Below are 23,806 nucleotides of genomic sequence, written 5' to 3' on the forward strand. Positions count from 1 at the left end.
AGTCATGGGGAGCACCGAAGTAGTGCTCACGACTACCGAGTTGATTCAGTAGGTATGCGACTGGCTGCAAGTCGCACACAGCCGTCAGAAAAGCTATGTTGACCAGCAGCGACCGGGCCTTGATGTCCAGGTGAGGGACATTGTGTTGCTGGAAGTGTCCCCATGGAAGGGTGTGACAACCCAAAAAAAAATTTTCTCTATAAATCCAACAGTCAACTCAACTGAGTGTCAGACTCATTCTTGTTGTCATTTAGCCTTGTTTAGAGTCCGTTCTAGGGTTCAAAGCTCAGTACATTTAAGCATTGAGTAAAGGATTGGATCGCGTACACGTGAAGTACCAAAATTGAGCCTTACAGTCCAACATAAGGAGTGTACGGCCGCACACATGGGTGTGCGGCCGCATACCCCTCTCCTGGCAGCACACCCCTCTCCTGGCAGCACACTCACATGTATAAGTATATGTCTTAGCCTTCTTTCATTCCTTGTCACTCTCCCAAGTCTAATACTCGATTTCTCTCTCAACTAGCATTTGATTTTCAGCCTAGATCTTCAAGAATGTAAGCACTCTTTCCCTTTTGCTTCAATCTTGTTTAGAACACTTGATTTAATCTTAGAAAAGGACCAGAACTCATAATCATATGGTGTGTGCGGCCGCATACATAGGTGTGGCAGTATACCCCTCAAAACACCCATAAAAGCTTCCATATCGTGAGTACCATCCCCTAAGCTTGTTACTTACTAGATATGAGCCTTAGAAAACGTCCAAATGAAGTTCATCAAGGAGTGTGCGGCCGCACACAACCCATGTGGCCGTACACCCCTCTGTTTAGTGCTTAAGGGCCTCCCAATGTGCCTTTCCAGCTTCAACACTTGATGAACATTAGTCCTACAAGCCTCCCTACCATTGGAAAACGAGTTTGTGCACTCTTTACCATAAGTGTGCGGCCACACGCTTCCTGGCCACACATCCATGGTAGCACACTCCTCAAAGTGGCCATACACTCCCTTTAGTTCAATCACATGTGATTCCAACACTTGGCCAAAGTGTTTCTTAGTCCCGTGAAGTGTTTCCTTGCATTTGGTTGCTTCTAAACACTATATTTATGTCAATATATGCCATTATATGTCATTTAGGACTCGTTAAGTCTCGGGAGTTCATTTGTGGAGCTTCTCATCCTTACACGCATATTCGTTTAAATCACCCACATCTGGTGAGTTCATACCCCGTAATCAATCTTTTAAACTATTTTAAGTGCCTTTAACGGGGGGAATACAAGTTGAATACAATTGATAATTGTGTAATTATTTGTTATAACATCTTTCTAAGGTTACTTATGTCTTATATGAGTGATCAAAACATTTCAAAAACTCTTTTAAAGTTATGTTACTTTTTAGTTTAACAAAACTCCATTTATAAAGTACAAGCATAACTTAGTAGTAAAACGAGTATTTTCAATAATAGTTCAAGTAGAACATTAGTAAACTATAAGACTAAACTGCACAAATGTTCCCTATGGTATGTCGAAAATTGCTACTTTGGTCCAAAAAAGTTTGGACTAGCACCACCGGTCCAAAACTTTGATTTTGTTGCGAGTTTGGTCCAATCTATTTTGAATCTTTTTTAAAATGACATATTTTCCCTTGTCAATTTGTTTTTTCATTTTTCTTTTATTATAATAATTAAAAAGAAAATAAGAATAAAAACAATACTACTCTGCCTCCTCCTCTTTCTCGTTTAACACAAAACACTCAATTTCTCTTCCTCTGTAGAAGAGCATCTCCGACACCACTATCGTCAGTCGAGCCACCACCGCCTTCATCCCCCTATCGTCTCTGCCACCACCAACCTCCGACAAGAAAACCCTTTAAACGGATATATGTAAACCATCCCCTTGAAACACCGTCGTAGTCCTTCGTCTTGCACCCAAACATTGTTTCCTTCGCCTCTCTAGAAAAAAATGGTGTCGCCCTTCGTCTTCATCCGACTGAGCTTCAACAGATCAAACCAGAGATGGACAGCTCCAGTGGTTGTTCATATCTGAAGCCTCCCTCTGAAACAATCGCCGCTTTTTCGACTCGTCTTTCCAGATCTGAGCCTTAGCGTCATTGTTATAATCGTTGTCGGAGATATTACTGGCAATATTGATGTCCCAGATCTGCGACCAAGGCCGGCGGCTACGAAAAATGGGGTTAGAGTTTCCAGGTGATGAGACAGGTTGGAGAGGGTCGCTGGAAACATCAGCTATTGGCGGCGGTGTCCCACATCAACGGCTACCTACTATAGTGGTCGGAGGTTGCTTCGGCAGCCTTCGGCCTCGTTTTTGGTTGGGTTCTGGTCGAAATCAGTGGAGAAATCAAATGGGAGTGGTGTTTGGTGGTGATTTTCAGTCGAGAGGAGGGGGTATAAAGTGGTAGTCGGACTTTCATCAACAGTGGCGAAACAAGAAGGTGAAGACGGTGGTGGTGGGTGGAGATGGCAGCTCCGCTCTTTTCGTCTTCCTGTTTCGACGGGTTTGACCAGATGGAAGGAGGAGGGAAAGGGTTGTGGTTGGTGGGTTGATCGGCGATGGTAGGAGGGTAAATAGGTGGTGGCAGTGGTGATGTTCTGGTGGTCCCTGGTGGTTTTCTGGTGGCACAACTCTATGACCGGAGGAAGGCGATAGGCGGTGGTGAGAGCGTTGCGGTGGAGGTTTATCACAAGACAATAGGGAGCAAGGCAGATCGGAGGAGGTGTCTGCGTGGATATCCTTGTCCAAAGGAGAGAGAGAGAGAGAGAGAGAGAGAGAGAGAGAGAGAGAGATTTAATTTTTTTTTTTTTATAAAAAATTATAAAAATAAATAGAAAATGTAAATTTTCTTTTTTAGTTTTTCTTTTAATAAAAAAAGTATTTAAATAAGAAAAAAACTGAAAAAAGAAAAAAATAATAAGGGCAAAATAGTCATTATGAAAAAGTTTAAAGGAAACTGGACCAAACTCGCAATAAAATGAAAAGTTTGGACCTCTGGTGCTAGTCCAAACTTTTTTGGATCAAAGTGACAATTTTCAGCTAACCACAGGGACTATTTGTGCATTTTTGTCAAACTATAATGGGTATAGTTTATAGGTTCAGTTCATACTAGATACAATACATGATAATATAAGAGAACACACAATAAAGAGAAACATGGAGGAAGATACAATACACGATAACTAAAAGAACATACTAAGATACTATAACAGAACAACCATAATAAGGTGCTATAGCATGGGACAACTACATGATCTAATTAAACCAATGAATCACTAACACATTGTTTTAAACAATAGGTGATAGTTATATTGGGTATACATGATCATATAACCTTAGTGTGAAGTTACACAACCTAGCAACTCGTTTGCTGAAGTCGCGTTTGGTTCTCAAAATCTTTTGATGGGTAGAGCATTTAGTATGGGAACTAGCCTTCACATAATGACCTTAATAAAACAAATATGTTTTAAGGTAATTAGTACGTCAGAATGTCAATTCATAAGACAACTGAGCACTTATATTTTCCCATTACTTTCAATAAGTGACAGTTCCACTTGAAAGTTAATGCAAACTATTTTCGAGTCAAGATAGTTATAAACTAGGGAAAAACTTACATCTTTTCAAATGACAAACATAACACTCGGGTCTAGTACATTCAGTAGAAAGGGACCATAATACTAACTTTATGATTCCTTAATGTATACATCAAGAGATATATATTAATAATATCTGATAGGTAATAGGATGTGCGCGTTCTGCTTCATTTCCTGTTCCTTGTTTGGTTGTGGGCTTAAAGCGCATTCACCCAGCCTATTATCCATTCGATATGAGTCATAGATATGTTCCATAAACATTAGCTCATCATAAGGGGTAGCAGGTATAGGTAAGGTCATAGGACAATAATTCAATGAACAATTTCCTAGTACAAAACATACTTTTCAAATCTGAACTTTGGATATACAAAACTAGAAATTTACCAGTAAAGGGTTTAATCCATTTTATTAAACCATCATTTTAACGGACCTTAGGTAGTTAACTTTATAATACCTTAGTTTATACATCGAAGGTTATATATAATTAATATCCAATAGGTAGTTGGATGTGTGCCTTCCGCCTCATTCCTTGTTCCTTGTTTGGTTGTGGGCTTAGGGCAGATTCACACAATTAACTACCTGTTCGATATTAGATTATACATAGCTAGTATAAACTAATTAATTATAGAAGGAACCACTATGGTTACTATATTATTATAAGAAATAAGGGTTTTCTTAAAGAATCTTTGCATAAATTATAAAGGAACTATTACAGTTAACTCCGTGAGTACCAAGGGAATACACCAGGGTTATACACAACAAGGATCTAACAACCAATGGGATGTGTGTCATCCGCCTCATTCCCTGTTCCTTGTTTGGTTGTGGGCTTAGGGCAGATACACATAATTGATTGCTTGTTTACTCTGAGTTTTATATAACTCGTATCCATTTAGTACTCATAGAAAGGATTGTGGAGTCATTTTTACTTATCTTTCATTGAAGCAGGAAATAAAGGATTTCCTAGAGGAACAAGCGAACTTTTCTAAACATAACTTACAGCTCACATAACTTACAACTTACTACACGTTTCAACTACATTTTTCAATAACTTTCTATAGCTTACTTACATCACTAAAATCTTATGAACTCACCAACTTAATTGCTAATAAACTCTTTCAAATAACTTGTATTCTCAGGGAACTAGTAGACAAGTACTCTCGCTGGCAATTCAAAAGATGGAGTAGTATAGCTCCAAGTCTTGTTTTGTTATTCGCTTATGTACTCTATGTTTTGTGAACACACACATTGTAAACACTTTATTCCTAATGAAATGGTTGTTAATTACTTTGCTTACTATGACGCATGTCTTGTGATACTAAACATGACGTCCTCCACCCCCGAACTTTTCCGCTGTTCTGGTTTTGGGGTGTGACAAAGGGAGTCATCAGGTTCTGTAAGATGGGAAAGTTAGGGCCCCGATATATTGGACCATTCATGATTATTGCTCTAGTATGCAAAGTGGCATATCGCTTGGATATGTGGGATGAACTTAGATAGATACATAACACCTTCCATGTGTCTCAGCTTCGGAAGTGTGTCACAGATGAGGCCGCAGTTGTTTCTCTAGACGACATTTAGGTGGACGAGATCCTGAACTACATTGAGAAGCGTATTACGATTTTGGATAGGAAGACTAAGGTCCTTCGAAACAAGGAGGTGAAGTTAGTAAAGGTGCAATGGCAGCACCAAAGGGGCTCCGAATGGACATGGGAGCCGGAGGATGAGATGCGAGATCACTATCTAGACTTATTTGTGTCAGTAGACTTTGAGGATGAAGTCTAGTTCAAGTGGGGGAGATTTGTAACACATGTTCTTGGTATCATTTAATTTTTCCAAGTTTTAGGGTTTTATCCTAGGACTCGACGAGTTGAGGAGCTCCAACTCGTCGAGTAGAGATCATTTATGAGTACGCGGGACTTCGGATCTACTCGACGAGTCGGAAAGTGTTGTAAAGGAAAACCCTAATTTTTAGGGTTTGCACCCTATAGAAAGGACTTAATCCTCATACTTTGACCTCCCTTATCATTTCATTACCCAGAGAAGGAAACCCTAGCTGTCTTTGCTACTTCTTTGTGCTTGTGAGGTTAAGAGAGTGCTTTTGGTGCATTTGTTGAAGAAGTTTGAAGCTTGAGAAGCTTGGATCGGGAAAGAGCTTGTAGATCCAACATCTACATCATTTTGGCTTCAGTTTGAAGATAACAAGCTATTAACTTGATCATTCTAGTATTAGATCTCCTTGTTCATGGGTTTAAGGCCATTTTTACTATATTTGTGGATCATTTCGGGTAGTGGGCATAATCTGAAGGTGGGACTTCGGATCTGGACTCCTTTAAGTCCTTAGAGTTGTAAAGTTACTGAATTTATCAAGCATTGGCCCTTCTCTTTGGCTTAAACCCCTCCCTTAGCTTGGTTTTGGCATTTAATAGCTTGCATGCATGTAAAGTTTTCAACATTACTTGGAAACCATGCCCTAGGAGGCTAGCTCTGCAATTTGGAGCTTTGGGGTAGCTTAAAAACGTCTGAGCACAAAAAGGACTGAAGGGACTTGACAAGTTGCTTAGCCAACTCGATGCGTTGGGTACGGTTTTCTCGCTTTTGGGATCCAGAGTGATTTCAGTGAGAGATTTCAGACAAGTGACTTCGGTTCAGAGTATTTGGCCCTTGGAAGTTAAAGAACTCGACGAGTTACTCAGGTGACTCAGTGAGTTAACTCGTGATTTCGGTTGTATGGAATTTGAAGGAACTCGATGAGTTACTCAAGTGACTCGACGAGTTAACTTGGTATTTCAGTTGTATGGACTCTGAAGGAACTCGACGAGTTGCTGGATGCACTCGACGAGTTGAGGTCAACATGGACTGTTGACCTTGAATGTTGACTAGGTTTACCTTTAAGGGTATTTATGATATTTTGGGATTATGACAAGTTAATCACATGATGGTTATAGGCAGTTAATTTGGAGCTACGCGTTGGGACTTATCTGATTATATCTTATCAGTTCGACATTCTTGAGTAGTGGGTTTCCTCACCATACCAATGGGTCCAAGGCACCAAGGCCGGCCCATTTTGTGATATGTGGTACACTTGTTGTTGTAGGGATATGAGGTATGATAGCTAGTTAGGCTAAGTGTTATGCTAGTTATATATATGATCCTTGCAGGGAAGACCATGGGGGAGCCCATGGAACTTGGATGTAAGACCATGTGGGGGAGCCCATGGCTTTCCAAGTAAAGACCTTGGGAGGAGCCCATGACACTTGGATGTAATAATATATAGGGGAGCCCATGGATATCCAAGTAAAGACCATGGTGGGAGCCCATTTCACTTAGTTGTAAGACCATGTAGAGGAGCCCATGGCATCGTGGAGTAAGACCATGGGAGGAGCTCACGGTATCCTTATATGTTTGTATGCATGGATTATGTAGTTTTGTAGCTTTTATAGCAAATATGATTATGTGATTATGTGGATTGTGTAGGGTATGCTTTGGGGAACTCACTAAACATTAGCTTATAGTTTGTTGATTATTTCAGGTATTTATGAACCTAAGGGCAAGGGAAAGGTCTGATGGCGCGGCATACACTTTCACAGGCGTTTTTTCTTATGGGACACTCTGATATTTGAAATAAAGTTTTTTGATGTATGAATTTTGAAAACAATTGTAACAACCCAAAAATACGGTCCAAATTTTTCATTTTAAAATCATTACGGAATACCATAATTCATCAAACATCACATTAAAGATCATACGTTATATATCTTAAATCATCATAATAAAATATTGTATTAAAATCATGTCTCAAAATATCAGAGTAAATCATCCCATACTAAAATAATGGTGTGTGCACTGCACTCATCTTGAGCTCTTCACCTTGTTACTGGAAGTACCTGAAACCAAAACTGAAAACTATAAGCACGAAGCTTAGTGAGTCTCCCCAAGCTACCACATACCATACACATAATCAGATAACCACAAACATTGGGCCTAGCCCACTACATCGTGCCCCGCCCAGCATCAGACGAATCCGGCATCAGGTCCCACCTAGCATTAGGCCCCGCCTAGCACTGAGCCCCGCTCGGTATACAAATATATTTCTACTAGTCCCCGCCTGTCTCTTGGACCCGCCCAATGTACACATATAAACAATAACATATAATCATGTAGTACATAACACGCAGACAATACACTATAACTACTAGTCCTAAGACCTTACCTTTCTTGGGCCCCGCTCCTACTATGCTAATAATGAGATATGGAACCCCTTCCACACTCAGGTAGTGATGAGATACGCCCCCCGCCCACACTCACCTCCTTACTAGGCACATACAAGTATCACAAAGACAACAAGTATAACTAAACATGCATTCCTTCATCGGGTATCGCCCGACATTGAACAGTATTTCAGAATCATACATATATACCTTCCTCGGGCCTTGCCCGACATCGGACCGTAACCCGGAAACATATAAACTACATCGGGCTAACCCCGACATCAGATCTAAATCTGGTACTCACTAACATACTTAAACAGGCCGATAATGGAGCCTTCGACCAATTCCTACTGGAGAAAACTCACCTCACAAGCTGACTGCAGAATCCTACGAATAAACCTCTCGCTGCCAGCTGGCAGATCCCCGAACTGCTGATCTCTCGACTTCCCGAGCTATCATTACCAACATAATACTCAGTCAAGAACAACTAATCCTTCAAAGTCAAAATCAACGCTTGGTCAAAGTCAAAGTTAACACCCTGAGTTGACTCAACTCGTCGGGTTCTATAAACCAAAACCCTGAAATCATGATCCAACTCGTTGAGTCACCCCCTGACTTGCCGAGTTCCCTGGCTACTCATAGTCATGATTTTCCGAAACAACTCGTCAAATCCATTCACAGACTCATCGAGTTCTACCTTAAACTGGATTGATACATCACAACTCAACTCGTCAAGTTTCCCCGTCCTAACAGACTAAGCCTCTAGTCTCCAGATCAAAGCTTCATACTCCTTCTACTTGCTGCAAATTCCCTTTCAAGGGTAAAGTTTCCAACTTTACATGCTTTTAGTCCTTCTTAATAGGTTTAGCTAAAACCCTAATTCTTTAGGTTATAGATCTTTGTCCAAAATCCAAAATACTTCAAACCCAAGCATGAAAATCAAGATATGGGTCCTAAACACCAAGTGAACACAAAAAGCTCAGGCTTTCCTTCCATTCATGGCCTTTTAGGGCTTAAAAGGCCATAACAACACCTTAAGCCTTGCATGGGGCTTCCATGGTCATAAAGTTTTCACCTTTATGCCATGAAACCCCTTCTAGATCCTAGATCTATAAGGTAAATCACTTGGGACATCCATTTACCAAGGAATAAGCTTCTTGGACCAAAAACCCTCATAAAGTGAAAGAAAGATATCTATTAAACTACTAAGCAAGGTTAAGACTTGCTTACCAGAAAATGAAGAGGATGGAAAGAAGTCTATGGATCTACTATCTTCTTCTTGAATCCTCTAGCTCCTTCTTCTTCATCAAGCTTCAAAAACACACCAAGATCACTCAAAATAGCTTACCACCTCACACAAAGCTCTAAGATTTCGTGGATTAGGGTTTGGATAATGGAGGCTGGAAATGAGGCCATAAGGTGGGGATTAAATGCTTAAGTAGGGTACAAATCCCTAAATCTAGGGTTTCCTAAACCTAGACCAACTCGTCGTGTTGGTCCTCCCTAACTCCAAGTTGGTTTCTCAACCTACATCCCAAAAGTTTATGTCTACTCATCGAGTTGTCCCCCTAGGACTCGACGAGTAGACTTTCAATTTGCATAATATCTTTCCTTAATTAGCCTTTTGATATCCGGGTGCTACAATTCTCCCCACGTAAACTTGACTTCGTCCTTGAAGTCCGCTACAACCACCTACCCCTCAAACATCTCACTCGCCACGCCCACAACTTTCCTCCTACCTGTCCTGGACCACTAGTGTTTTCTATCGCCACCGGTACTCACCATCCTGGAAGTACTACTATCATCATGTGCAATCAATGGACTTCCCAAGTTAGGTGAACCCAACCATTGAAACCTTCCAAGCCTGAAGAAAAATTACCTTTATTGTCATATAGAGAACTACTTTTGTCTTTCCGAGATCTAAATTCTATAATGGTCTGTCTCCCTGTAAGACCGCTTATGCTCCAAAAACTACCATGTTAAAACTTCATCAAATAACCGTTCAACTATAACACTTCTCTCCCTGATTATCTCGATGCCACCATCAGAAACCAAATCCATGTCCATAACCAGCTGTAGAGTACTTATACTTGATAGAAGGCTTATATAATCATTTGAGTAGAAGATTCATCACTGAAACGATTAGACTCAGACGAGAGCTACACAACATGTGCAATCAATTACCCTGAGATTATCCAATCCAACTGTAATTGTCTTCGCTCTTCTGATCTGCAAGCCACCCTACACACAAAACCTGATAATCACTACTTCTACCCGCACATCACACTGCCTCTTTTGTAACTTCCAAAGGAACGGGGACCTCCCAGGTCCAAACTTATTTTTCCACTAACGGGAATACCGGATTCCACCCAGTTACTGAACCAATAATCACCCTCTCAATCACTCCCAGCGACTTCCGAAGAAAAACTTCGGCTATGGAAAATGTTCTATCCACCTTTCCACTCACGACTCTATAAATCCTAGAATCCCCAATCTTGTATCTCGACCCCACGATCTCTACCAGGTCCCACATGCCTTGCCATGAATGTACGGGCCTCACCCAAACCACACTACTGAGTGGCCTTGCCCCTATGTCGATCCCTATCTACCTATCCTTTCCTGATTTTGATCATGCTAACTAGGAGATACGGGCCTCACCCACACTCTTCTGACTAGGAGATATCGGGCCACCGCCCATACACCACTAACTAGGAAATACGGGCCCCTACCCACACTCCGCTAACTAAGAGATACGGCCCCCCGCCCACACTTTTCTATCTGTTTGCTAATGAATGTTGCAGCTAACCCACAATCTCACAACATTTTCCACACTGTCTGGCTGCTAGTGAATGCTATGGCTATCCCATAGTCTTAAAACACGTTCCATGCTATCTGCTGCTAGTGAACACTACGACTATCTTGTAGTCTTACAACACTTTCCACGTGGATCATGCATAAGACCTAACATCCTAGATGAATTCGCGTTTTGATAGAAATTTACTCAAACTAATTCACAAAGTCAACTATCGTACACCAAAAGACACGAATCCTACGTTGGGAAGTTTCCCAAACTCCCAACTCACATACCCCCAATTCAAATCAGCCCATGGGCTGCCTCCCTTCATGGCGAGAATGCAAACTCATCCTATGTCCACACTTCCTTCTATTCATAGACCCTTGTAGAACTCTCCCCCACTTTGGTTCAACTGATATCTTATGACACACCCTGCTGGAAAGATCCCCAATTCTTCGTATCATCCAGTGATCAATCTTGATGGCAACCATGCTTACCACTGTTAGTGTTCCCAAAACTAACCGAAACTAAGGCAGTAAGACCCATAAAGACTATCGGAACACTTCCCCAGTTCAAATTACACTTGCTACATCTACCACATCATGAGAACCCACTTTATACGGAGACATCCGCACATTACTACCCTAAGACCCATGGTATGCAGATGCCATATAATCCAAACATAAATAGGAAGTATAATCCCAAGATATAACTACTAATATGGATTCAAGAAAAATAGAAATAAAATCATAAATAGAAACTGATAGGAAAGCAAAAGATACACACTTGCAACATCGGAAGCTGCTCGTGTCTCCTCTGTAATTAACTGGAAAGCCATGCTCCTCACCGCAAGCGCCTCAACTTGGCCCTGACGACCTTCTGTAATCCTCAATGTCACAGGGGCAGGTGCCATCACCTGTCCGGTTGCAGCCAAACTCGAACATTGGGCCTTCTTGTGGCCCCTCCGACTACAATGGAAGTAGATCATGTCTGATCCCTGGTTGGTGGTAGCAGTACAATCTCTGCTATAATGACTGATCCGACTACACTTGAAGCAACCAGAATCACCACCACTACCGCTCCTACACACACCCTTGTGTGTCCTGCCACACTTGCCACAACGGCTATGGACCTGATTCCCTCTCGATATAGAATCAGATACCTTGGGCCTCTTACCCGTCACTGTAGATGTCTGCATCTTGTTTGGTTTCGTCTTCTTATCTTCCTCTAAGTCGATCTCCCTCTCCCTGGCTGGAGCGATCATATCCACCAACATCTTGCAGCTGGACCGGCTCATGAACTGTCTAATGTTGCACATCAACATCTCATGGTACCGAGCCTTCTTCATCTCCTTGTCAACCACATACTGCAGAACAAGAAGGGCACTCTCTCTGAACTTGGCGGTGATCTCCGACACTGTCTCTATAGTCTGGTGGAGGTCCTGGAACTCCGATACTAACTGTTGCACCTCAATAATTAGTGCAAACACGACCTTGAAACTAGCCATGAAGTCATTCCATTTCATCGCGTCCAACGCGGCATCATCTCCAATAGCATGTCCAACCTCCTCCCACCAATCACATGCCCTGTCCTTCAGAAGATAGGAGGCAAGTAGGACCTTATCCCCCTCGGGACACCAGCTAGAGCGGAAGGCTTTGGCAACATCTACCAACCACCGGCTGCTAGAAATGGGGTCTCTAGCCCCAGGATAGCCTGGAGCTCCATAGGCTCTAAACTCCCTGAATGTTAACATGCGTGATACCATCATGACCGTCATCTCGGTGGGGAACACACCCAATCTCTAGTCTAAAAGCTCCATAATGCCCTCCTTGACCGTACCAAAGATCACAGGAGTCTGGTCTAAAATACTGCGCATAATCTTAGCTGAAATAAATTCTCTCATCTGCTTATCTAGTTGCCTGACTCCAGATCCTGAGCCTAATCCCTCACTGGGATTAGAACTGCCCACTGGTCTGCCATGTAATGTCACCATGCTGCAACATGTCATAACAACCATTAGAATACTCATCATTATCGAGGGATCACACACAAACACTATAAGTTTCCCGGTTTTATCTCAACCTTCCTTGATTCGAGTATGGATCCTCTGCTTTCAGTAGTATGGGCCCATACTACCTTCCACATATATCCGTACTTTCCTCAAGAACTGCCTCGACTCTACCAAGTCCTTTTTCACTACTACTGCTCCCAACACTAATTTCATCCTAGGCTTGCCCTATGGTAATCACCATCCCTCTCTCTGCCATCAACTGCATAAGAAGCCCCTGTTATCTCCCCTAACTAGCTCATAAATACCATCATATATCGCTAAGACTAGATAATTCTTCACATGAGAGGTCCTACTCTACAACGGTTGGACTCAGACAAGAGCTGCGAAATTGAGCTACACCTAACGTTCTAAAATTATTTAGTCCTTGCAATATATAACTTAACGTATTCATTCATTAGTAAGTAAAGGATAACTAGAACTCCTAAAAGCACCAAGCAAGTAGCATTCGAGCATTGAGTACACATAATCAAGCATATCCTAATCAGGCCATCATATCACTAACTAAATTAAACTAGCATGCATTTCATAAACTAATACACATATAATAGGCACATAAGGTATCCTTCCTACATCCTTAGCCCTAATCTAGCATGCAGCTCTCATAAGCATATCATAACGTAACTTGTATGGGAAATTTGGGAGTACTTACTTGAGCTCAGCTGATCGCATGCACCACACCCTTTTTTCATTTTCAAAGTTCTTTTTTCTTTTCCAAAATTCTTTTTTTTTTCTCAAATTCCTTTTTATAGAAATGATTTTCTTTTGAAAATTATATACCAATTCCTTAGTTTGAGTTCAGACACACCCGAGAGTGTGCCCAAATCCCTCAAACCAAGGCTTTGATACCAACTTGTAACAACCCAAAAATACGGCCCAAAAATTTCATTTTAAAATCAGTAGGAAAGACCATAATTCATCAAACATCACATTAAATATCATAAGTTATGTATCTCAAATCATCATAATAAAATATTGTATCAAAATCATGTCCCAAAATAGAAATCATCCCAGGCTAAAAGATGGATGCGTGTACTGAAGTCCTCCCGACCTCTTTCCCTTACTACTGGAAGTACCTTAAACCAAAACTGAAAACTATAAGCACGAAGCTTAGTGAGTCTCCCCAAGCTACCACATACCATACACATAATCACATAACCACATACATTGGGCCTATCTCGCTACATCATGCCCCGCCCAACATCAGACGAATCCGACATCGTGCCCTGCCTAGCATCGAGCCCCGCTCGGTATACACATACAAACTGTAACATATAATCATGCTAGTACATAACAGAAGAACACTACGCTATAACTGCTAGTCTCATGGCCCCGCCTGTCTTGGGCCCCACCTCCACTCTGCTAATATTGAGATATGGAACGCCATCCACACTCAGCTAGTGATAAGATACAAGCCCCACCCACACTCACCTCCCTACCAGGCACATAAAAGTATCACAAAGATAACAAGTATAAATAAACATGCATTCCTTCCTTGGGTATCACTCGACATCGAACCTAGTTCAAAAACATACATATAAACCTTCCTAGGGCCTCGCAAGACATCAGACCGTATTCCGGAAACATATAAACTACATCGGGCTAACCCCGACATCAGATCTAAATCTGGTACTCACTAACATACTTAAATAGGCCGGCATTGGAGCCTTCGACCCGTTCCTACTGGAGAAAACTTACCTCACAAGCTGATCACAGAATCCTGCCAATAAATCTCTCACTGCTAGCTGGAAGATCCCCAAACTTCTGATCTCTCGACTTCCCGAGCTATCATTACCAACATAATACTTAGTCAAGAACTGCTAATCCCTCTGAGGGTAAAATGACCATTTTAATCTTGGTAAAAGTCAAAGTCAACTCTTGGTCAAAGTCAAAGTCAACACCTTGAGTTGACATTTATAAGAACTCAGTCTTTGTTTTGTGTTGTACTTTGTGTATAAAAGAAAGATATAGCCTCCCAATTACAACGTTGTACTTTTAGAGTACCACGTTATTAATATTTAAACTATTTTAAGTTGTTCTGTGTGGCACACGGATTATAATCTAGTATATGTTGTACTTTTAGCGGATGAACATCCTTATGTTGAGGACTGCTAAGAGAAACCTTAAAGACAAATTCGTTGCACAAAATCCTACTCCTACTGCTGCCCCAGTCTTGGCTATTGGGTAGGGGAAGGGTAAGAAGAAGAAGGCTCCTTCAAAGAGCCACCATAAGGGAAAGTCCCATGATAGCACCTCTTCTAGTGGAACCAAGGTTGGTCCCACTGTACCCACCTCCAACCCAAAGGATGCAGAGTGCTATCACTGCCATGACAAAGGGCATTGGAAACGAAGCTGCCCGAAGTATCTCCAAGATATCAAGGATGGAAAGATCAAGCCATCCTTCGCAGGTATTTACAAGGTATGGTTTTCACATTTGTTCTGATTTGCAGGGCCTATGAAGAAATAGGGATGTGGAGCATGGGAAGATAAACTTGATCATGGGGAACAGAAGAGCGTCGCATGTCACCAAGATTGGAGTTTACTCTTTAGTGCTTAGTAATGGATTGAGACTAGATTTGAATAAATGTTACTATTCGCCAGAAATGTCAAGAAACATCATTTCTTTTCACGGTTTGTATACACAAGGATTTAGATATTCATTTGATAACAAAAAGGGTTATATAAATGATTATCTTAATGGTGCTTTCTATTTTGAAGCATTGCGTTCTAATGGAATATACGAAACTAAAATGGTTGTAGAGAATTTAGGAAATGATGTGTTATGTATCGATTCTTCCAATAGTTTGGACAAAGCATGCCTTTAACATTGTCATCTTGGATATGTCAACAAGAAATGCATAGCCCAACTCCAAAAGCATGGAGTGTTGGAGTCATTCGACCTTAGGGACAATGATGTGTGCGAGTCTAATTTACTTGGAAAGATGACCAAGTCACCCTTCACTGGTTCTTGTGAAAGCGGTGAGGGTATATTGGATCTCATACACACCAATGTGTGTAGACCCTTTAGCTCCAACACAAGGGATGCAAGTCGCTTCTATGTGACTTTCACTGATGATTATAGCAGATATGGGTATATCTACTTAATCAAGCATAAGCCAGAAACCTTTGAAAAGTTCAAAGATTTTAGCCAGGAAGTGGAGAATTAGCTGGGTAGGAAAATCAAGATGCTTCGATCCGATCGAGGTGGAGAGTACCAAAGTCTTCAATTCCACGACTACCTCAAGGAATGCGTAATCGTTTTGCAATTGACACCACGTAGGACACCGGAGTTGAATGGTGTGGCTGAGAGGCGTAATTGAACCTTGCTAGACATGGTTCATTCCTTGATGAGTCGTGCTTCGCTACCTATCTCATTCTGGGGGTAAGCCTTAGAGACTGTCGCCTATATCCTTAACATAGTCCCTACAAAGAAGGTTGCCAAAAGACCTCACAAGATGTGGAGAGGGAAAGCTCCCTCGTTGGTATATATCAAGGTTTGGGGTTGTGAGGCTTTTGTAAGACGAGAAAGTCACGAGAAGCTCGAACCTCATAGTGGGCGGTGTATTTTCATCTGCTATTCGCAGAAGTCCTTTGGATATCTCTTCTATAGACAGAGTGACAATGTTCTCTTTTTTGCGAGGAGAGGGGTTTTCCAAGAGCAAGAACTCATAAGACAAGGCGACAGTGGGAGGCAAATCGATCTTAAAAAGCTTCAAGAGTTTAACAATGAAGGAACCTCTAACACTGGCGGTCAACCCGAGGAGGAAACTCCAGTTGAACCGATTCACGAGTCCTTACCTCTTAGACGTTCCAATAGATTTAGTGTTCCACTGTGTTATATGGTTTTCAAATAACAAGTGAAGGTGATATGTTTAGTAGTGACAGTACACTGATAAATTTAGACGAATCTAACAGCTACAAGGAAGCCATGGTAGGCCTGGAGTCTACGAAATGGAAAGAGCCTATGGACATTGAGATTCAGTCCGTGTATGAAAACCAAATTTGGAATTTGGTTGACAATGTGCCGAGTTGTAAGACGGTCGGGTGCAAGTGGAACTTCAAGAAGAAGACCATCATGGATGGGAAGGTACACACTTATAAGGTGAGATTGGTTGTGAAGCGCTTTACTCAAACTCCTACAATTGACTATGATGAGACGTTCTTACTAGTTGCGAAGATAAAGTCTATTAGGGTGATGCTAACCATAACTATGTTCCATGATTATGAAATATGGCCGATCAACGTCAAAACTGCTTTCCATAATGGGAAGTTGGCTGAGGATGTATACATGAGTCAGCCAGAGGGTTTTTCAATGAAAAGCATCCAAATAGAGTGTGTAACCTTGAGAAATCCATTTATGGATTGAAATAAGCATCTCGCAAATGGAATCTTTATTTCGATGAGAAATTCAAAGAGTTTAGCTACCTGCGAAGCGAGGATGAGTCATGTGTATATGTCAAAGCCAGTGGTAGTATAGTTAGCTTCCTCATATTGTATGCCGATAACATACTACTCATAGGAAACTACATCCCGACCCTGTAGGAAGTCATGTTCTGGCTTGGGAAGTGTTTTACTATGAAGGATCTCGGAGAGGTTGCCTATATTCTAGGAATAAGGATAGTGAGAAAAATGAGTAAAAGACTATTAGGACTTAGTCAGAATACTTACTTGGAAAAGGTACTGAAACATTTTAGTATAAGGAATTCCAAGAAAGGGGAGTTACCAATCCAAAGCAATACCAAGTTGAGTAAGACTCAAAGTCCGAGTACTAAGGCCGAGATAGCAGAAATGAATCGAGTACCTTACGCTTCCGCAGTTGGCTCGATCATGTACGCTATGACCTGCACTCACCCTGATGTGGCCTTCGCTTTGATCATGGTCAGTATATATCAAGGGAACCCTGGTAGAGCGCATTGGACCGTAGTCAAGAATATTCTTAAGTAACTTCGGAGGACCATGGAATGGTTTCTAATCCTCGGTGAGAGCGATGACTTAAGGGTACGAGGGTATAGTGATGCCAACTTTCAGACCGACCGAGACAACTACTGTTCTTCATCGAGCTGGGTCTCTACCCTAAATGGAGGAGCAGTGACTTGGAAAAGTTCCAAGCAGGAGAATGTAGCTAATTTAACGTGCGAATCAGAGTACATAGCAGAGAGCAGAGTGTCAAAGGAGGCGATATGGATGAAGAACTTCATTGGAGACCTTGGAGTTACGCCAGCCATAAAATAGCCTATGCAGATATTCTATGATAATAAAGGAGCGGTTGCCTTGACCAAGGAATCGAGGTATCATGGTAGATCTCGAAATATCAACAAGAAATATCATTTTATTCAACATCAGGTGGAAGAGGGACTCCTCGTAGTGAAGAGGGTATCGTGAGAAGATAACCTAGCAGATCCCCTTACGAAGAGACTGAGTAGGGTTAAGCACTTGTAGCACGCTAGGAGCATTGGGCTGAAGGACGATATTAGTTTAGATTAGATAGTTTTGAAATGTGTAACAGATAAATTGTAATTGACATTTGATGATTAAATAAAGGAGTGTTATTTATGAGTAAATTTACTATCTTATATTAATTATTTACCTATTGTTTCATTTTGCATGTTTTGACTTCCTAATAAATAAGATTGTTCGAACAGTCACTAGTCGCTTATATTTTCGAAGTAGGTATAAATGAAGACTATCATTAGTTGGTTTGTAGAATGTCTAAAGTGTATTAGGCATAGCAAAAGTCCGCTACAACGTTAATGAGTGCTTATGAATAAGATTTGAGCATTAGATTAGACCCACGCTTGCTAGTCTCACTTCATGGAATTTATCATGTGATCGCAAGATGATAACATATGGTCTTAAAACCTAGATATATGGCTTATTATTTGCAAATTGGTTGTGCATTGATAATGCGTAAACGCATCAGTAACTTGATGTTATAAAACGTGTTGTTGTGCATAATTTGATGAGTGAATGGTAAATTCATATAAGTCGAAGTTTATTTGTTCCTTTTATCCTAAGAGGGTAAAAGCGATATATGGGCCCCTCGATGATTTGGTTTGACTTATGTGTCGGTCCCGGTTAGGACTGAATTGATGTGTTCAATTAAGTTCTATGTTAGAAAAATCAGAGATCGAGAAACAAACTGATGGACAATAAGTTTGACTATGTTCCATGTAATTGTCCGCACAATATCTAGAATGGTGGAATATAGAATCCCTTATCTAAAGGACAGGTTAATTATAAGATCAGAGTTCAACAGTGGCTTATGAAAGCTACGATTACTAATCGGATGCTGAAGTTGTACTTGCATTTATAGTTCTTAGACTTATCCAAGTGGGAGACTACGATTACCATCCATACTCTCTCTCATATTCATCCTTTCACTCAAGTGTGTTTGTGAGTCATTTGGTTTGACTTATTCATCCTTTCTCTCATAGAATACATACCTGTTTTTGTTTCGTCGAAGGAAAATAAGATTGTTAGAAGCGAAGCACTGTGCGAGTTTGAAGTCATCACTATAACAAGTAAATGCATAGTTACTTTAATGTTACACATAGATATGAAGTATTTAATATAAATTATGTGTTATATGTGTATATTATATGTGTTCTTGATATCTATGTTGGATGAATGATTTATACATGATTTACTTGATTTAATTTGTATATGTATTTTATACCTATAAATATGTTGGTTAAATATGGGTAAAAGAGATAGATGATGAAAGATGAAATAAAATGACGAGAGGCCTCAATACCTAAGTTGATTCAGTCATCTAGGGAAGTATGGATGACAACCACTGACTATTTTAGACAGTCTAGTGGAACATTGACAGGCCCGTACCTTGTAGGTGTTTGTGAATGATGTGTTCACCAGTGTACTCCATCCCCCCATGGTTGCCAGACTGAAATATATTACTGAGGAATCCCCTAGGTAGTAGTGTCATCCTGATGATGATCATCAGTCTAGGTCCCTTAAATTAGATGCTTTAGGGACAGAAAGTGAGGATAACGGGAATGGGTAATCGAGTTGAATGATTTGATGAAATTAATAATCTTAATTATAGTGAGTTGAAATCTATATGTGCTCACCAGGTTCCCAAACCTGACCCACTAAGTTTCTTGCATTATAGGTAGTGGCAAATGATCACATGAGTGTTGATATGAAGAAAGATCTATGGATTATAAGCCATTAGAATAATAGATTTTGTAAGGCCTGTACAATTTCTGTTTATGCCTTTGATTTGTATTGACAATCACATCCCAAGTTTTTTAACATAATGAAAATATATTTCTTCGAAAATGCTTTGATAAATTCTTTATCATATTTTTAGGAACAAATTTCGAAAAATATTTCTTAAAAAGTTTACTATGATTTTCAAATAAAGCATAAACAAATCGGTCTTTTCTCGCCGTGAAATTGGGGAAGTCACAGTTGGTATCAGAACATATCTTTAAGCGAACTAGGAATTTATAGTATTTCTAGACTTAAATTTAGAATTCTAAGCAATGATTGTGAGATGAGTGTCTACTATATTTTAGACACGAGCATTAGCTTATTTTAGGAATGATGCCCAAGTTGTTTTTGTGTGCTAAATGATTTATGTTTTAGGTATAAGGATGCCTTATATGCTATTATTTGGATGGATCTATGGTCTATTCACCTACTTTGGTGTATATATCGACATGGTGAGAACAAGAAGCGGAAACTCTAATGGAAAAGCTAATCAATGGCCTGTGATTAAGCGTGCATCGGAAGTAGCAATTGTAGCTGATCCAATCATGATGGAAAGAGTCAAGCAATGATTCAAATGATGTTGGATCGTTAGATGGAAGAGACAAGGCATATACTTCAATAGAATAGCGATGAACCTACTATGCCTGTTGAACAACTTGAACTGAATGCGTGTCAGTCAGAAGAAGGAAACTATAATAGAACCGTTGGCCAAGTTGAATCTCCAATTCTAGCCAAAAAGCTCGAAAATCTACAAGCAGGAGATTCTACATGTCGAGTGCATGAAATGGACTTGTCGAGTTGCTAGTCTGTGAGTGAACTTGTCGATTCAGAACTTTGGACTCATTGAGTCCATCAGTCAGAGGCCAAAAATGTTATTTTTCTAGCTTTGAAAAACAACCATGCATCAATATAACAGAAAACTATGTTAGGCTCCGATACCACTGATGGGTTTTGAGCACTATAACATCCTTATGGTGCATATACAAACCTAATGCTTTGGATCCAAGTTTTCTCTATTTATACATGCAAATTTCATTTTTCCAAATCATGAAGCCTATCTAGCATACAACTTGATATATGAATCATAAAAACTAGTTAGAAGATTACCTCTTGTTGTAGCTTGTTGAATTTGGCATTTCAAGTGCTTAGCACCTCAAGTGTGATGCCTCTAATAAGTCACAAACACCACCAAAAATTGGAGGACAATGAGAGAGAGCATCTAGGCACCTAAACTTGGCTATACTGGTGCTAGAATACTTGTGTGTACCGATTTTGGGCCAAGGGGTTACATATATATAGTGTAGAATTCCAAGGGTCACTTGTAAACCCTAATCCATACACTTAGGCTTATGATCCAATAGCCCATGTGGACTAACTCTTCATGGAATATCACATAAACTTAGCCTATCATGGATCAATAGCCCAAACCATATATATCACAGATTCACATAATCAGTCCCCGTTAATTTAATTAGTCTATTTTGATCACAAAATTTATTTCAAATTAATTACTGATGAATACCAATTTAATAATATGATTTCTCCATTAATATATTATACTTATAATATATTAATAAATCACAAATAACCTCTTTCTCAAATATCCATCCTGTCAGATAGTTCTTGTGAAGGCATCGCAAAAGGACCATGCAACTATCAGGTTAAGTACATATATGTTGTAGTTATGGGCTTAGACACCTAATCCAACACATGTCTCTTCATAAGAGAGGATTCCATGGTCGATAAAATCATCGTCGGGAAGAGCCAAGATGCTTTCGTGAGAGACATACATTTTTCAACCCATGGTGGAGAGAGTAAAAGCCTAGAAGAAAAGTTACCTTCTAATTGCAAGACAGCACACGAGAAGAAAAGAAGAACAGATAGGAGAATATGAAATTGATCCCTCATATTTATACTGGGCCGGTGAAAATGATTTGACTGATCACAGCTACTAAAGTATCCGTTCGGAATTAAATCATCTAGCCGTTATGGGCTAAAATTGAAAATTACTATTCTCTTTTATTTTACCTACTTACTTTAAGTTATTCATTTAATATTTACGGAACTAACCTCTATATTTTCAGGAATAACTTAGTGGCAATTGTTAGAGCCAGGATCCTTACTCTAGCTCAAATATCTAGGATCCTTAGCAACATCAGGATCCCAACTAATTCCCATTATTATTATAATTAATACTTGTAACGGTCATATTTGTATATAACTAACACGTGTGCCGAAGTAGTCAATGGAAGACCAATTGTCAATGAAGAATTACCTCAACAATGTTAATGTCTCGGAATACTTGGTCAAATAACGTTCATAAAGCTGGTCATAGAGGATCCCGGAAATATCGGACATCTTGTTGACTAGATTAGACTATAAATTGGCACTTGTAATCTACACACAACACACGAATTCTTAGTCTAGTCTTACTCTACGAATTTAGACATTCATTCTTAATGAAAACTCACTATACTCTTTACCTTATATCAATAAAATCATCAATGCATGTGATCATTATCACCTCCCATGGTTTTGTACCAAAGATCATAATAAGGATCAAAGGCTTTCCTTGTAAACCATTATATCGCTTTTTTTTACCACTTTCTTTTACACAATCTGAACATCACAACCTCTCATTTAATTTGCTTGATTAGTACTTGTGTAATATTTGACCAAAAAAGTGACCAACAATTTTTTCACATGTGCATCAGTTGTCTCATTAAGGATAAACATGTTTTCTACCATGCGTCCAAGATGCCATTGAAATTTGTAAAAATATTCAAAATGAGAGGATGTGTGAAAGCGGATTTCCTCAGTCCACTTTCAAGGATTGATAATTTGTTTGACCAGTTATAGGGTGTGTCTTGGTTCTCCAAGATTGATCTGCATTCAGGCTATCATCAGATGAGGGTTTGGGATGAGGATGTTCAAAATACATAATCATGACTCGTTATGGTCATTACGAGTTCACGGTGATGCCATTTGGGCTCACGAATGCACCAAAAACATTGATGGATTTCATGAATAGGGTTCATAGGTCTATGCTAGATCAGTTCGTAATTGTTTTGATTGATGATATTTTGGTCTATTCTAAGAAAAAGGAGTAGTATGAGAATCATCTACGAGAGGATTTGATTGATGATATTTTGGTCTATTCTAATACAAGAATTCTTCAAGATCACCCTGAATCTTAACTCATTGCAAATGTAAATCCTTGTATTCTCACTAGTAGCACAGTCAGCAATAACTTCTACATGTTTGTGAATTTTTTCTCAATGATTGAACAAAAGAATGTTGCTAATACTCTGAAAGAGGTTGACTGGACCAAGGCTATGGAGAATGAGCTGAATGAATTTGAATGTCACCATGTGTGGATTTTTATTCCAAAGCCTCAAGGAAAAACCATTATTGGCACTCGTTGGGTATTCTGAAACAAGATGGATGAATATGGGATCATCGTAAGAAACAATAACAAGACTTATGGCTCAAGGTTTTTGTCGTCTGGAAGGGTTAGACACTGATGAAACATTTCCTCATGTTGCTAGACTTGAAGCTGTTCATCTATTTCTTGCCATTGCTTCATTCAAGAACTTCATGGTCTATTAAATGGACGTTAAGAATGCTTTCATACAATGATATCTTCAAGAATAATTCCTTCTAAAGAAACCTCAAGGGTTTGAAAAATAAGAGTTTCCAAATCATGTATATCGTCTTGATAAGGTTGTTTATGGTTTAAAATAGGCACCTAGATCCTAGTAGGACACATTGGTGAGTTATCTTCTTGCAAGTGAATATAAACGAGGAATAATTGACAACACTTTTCTCATCAAGCATTCAAGATCTCACATCATTCTTGCTCAAGTGTATGTTGATGATATCATTTTCCAATCCGCTGATGA

Source organism: Lactuca saligna, chromosome 8 (genome assembly GCF_052625555.1).
Source record: "Lactuca saligna cultivar CGN05327 chromosome 8, ASM5262555v1, whole genome shotgun sequence".
In the NCBI taxonomy this organism is placed as follows: Eukaryota; Viridiplantae; Streptophyta; class Magnoliopsida; order Asterales; family Asteraceae; genus Lactuca; species Lactuca saligna.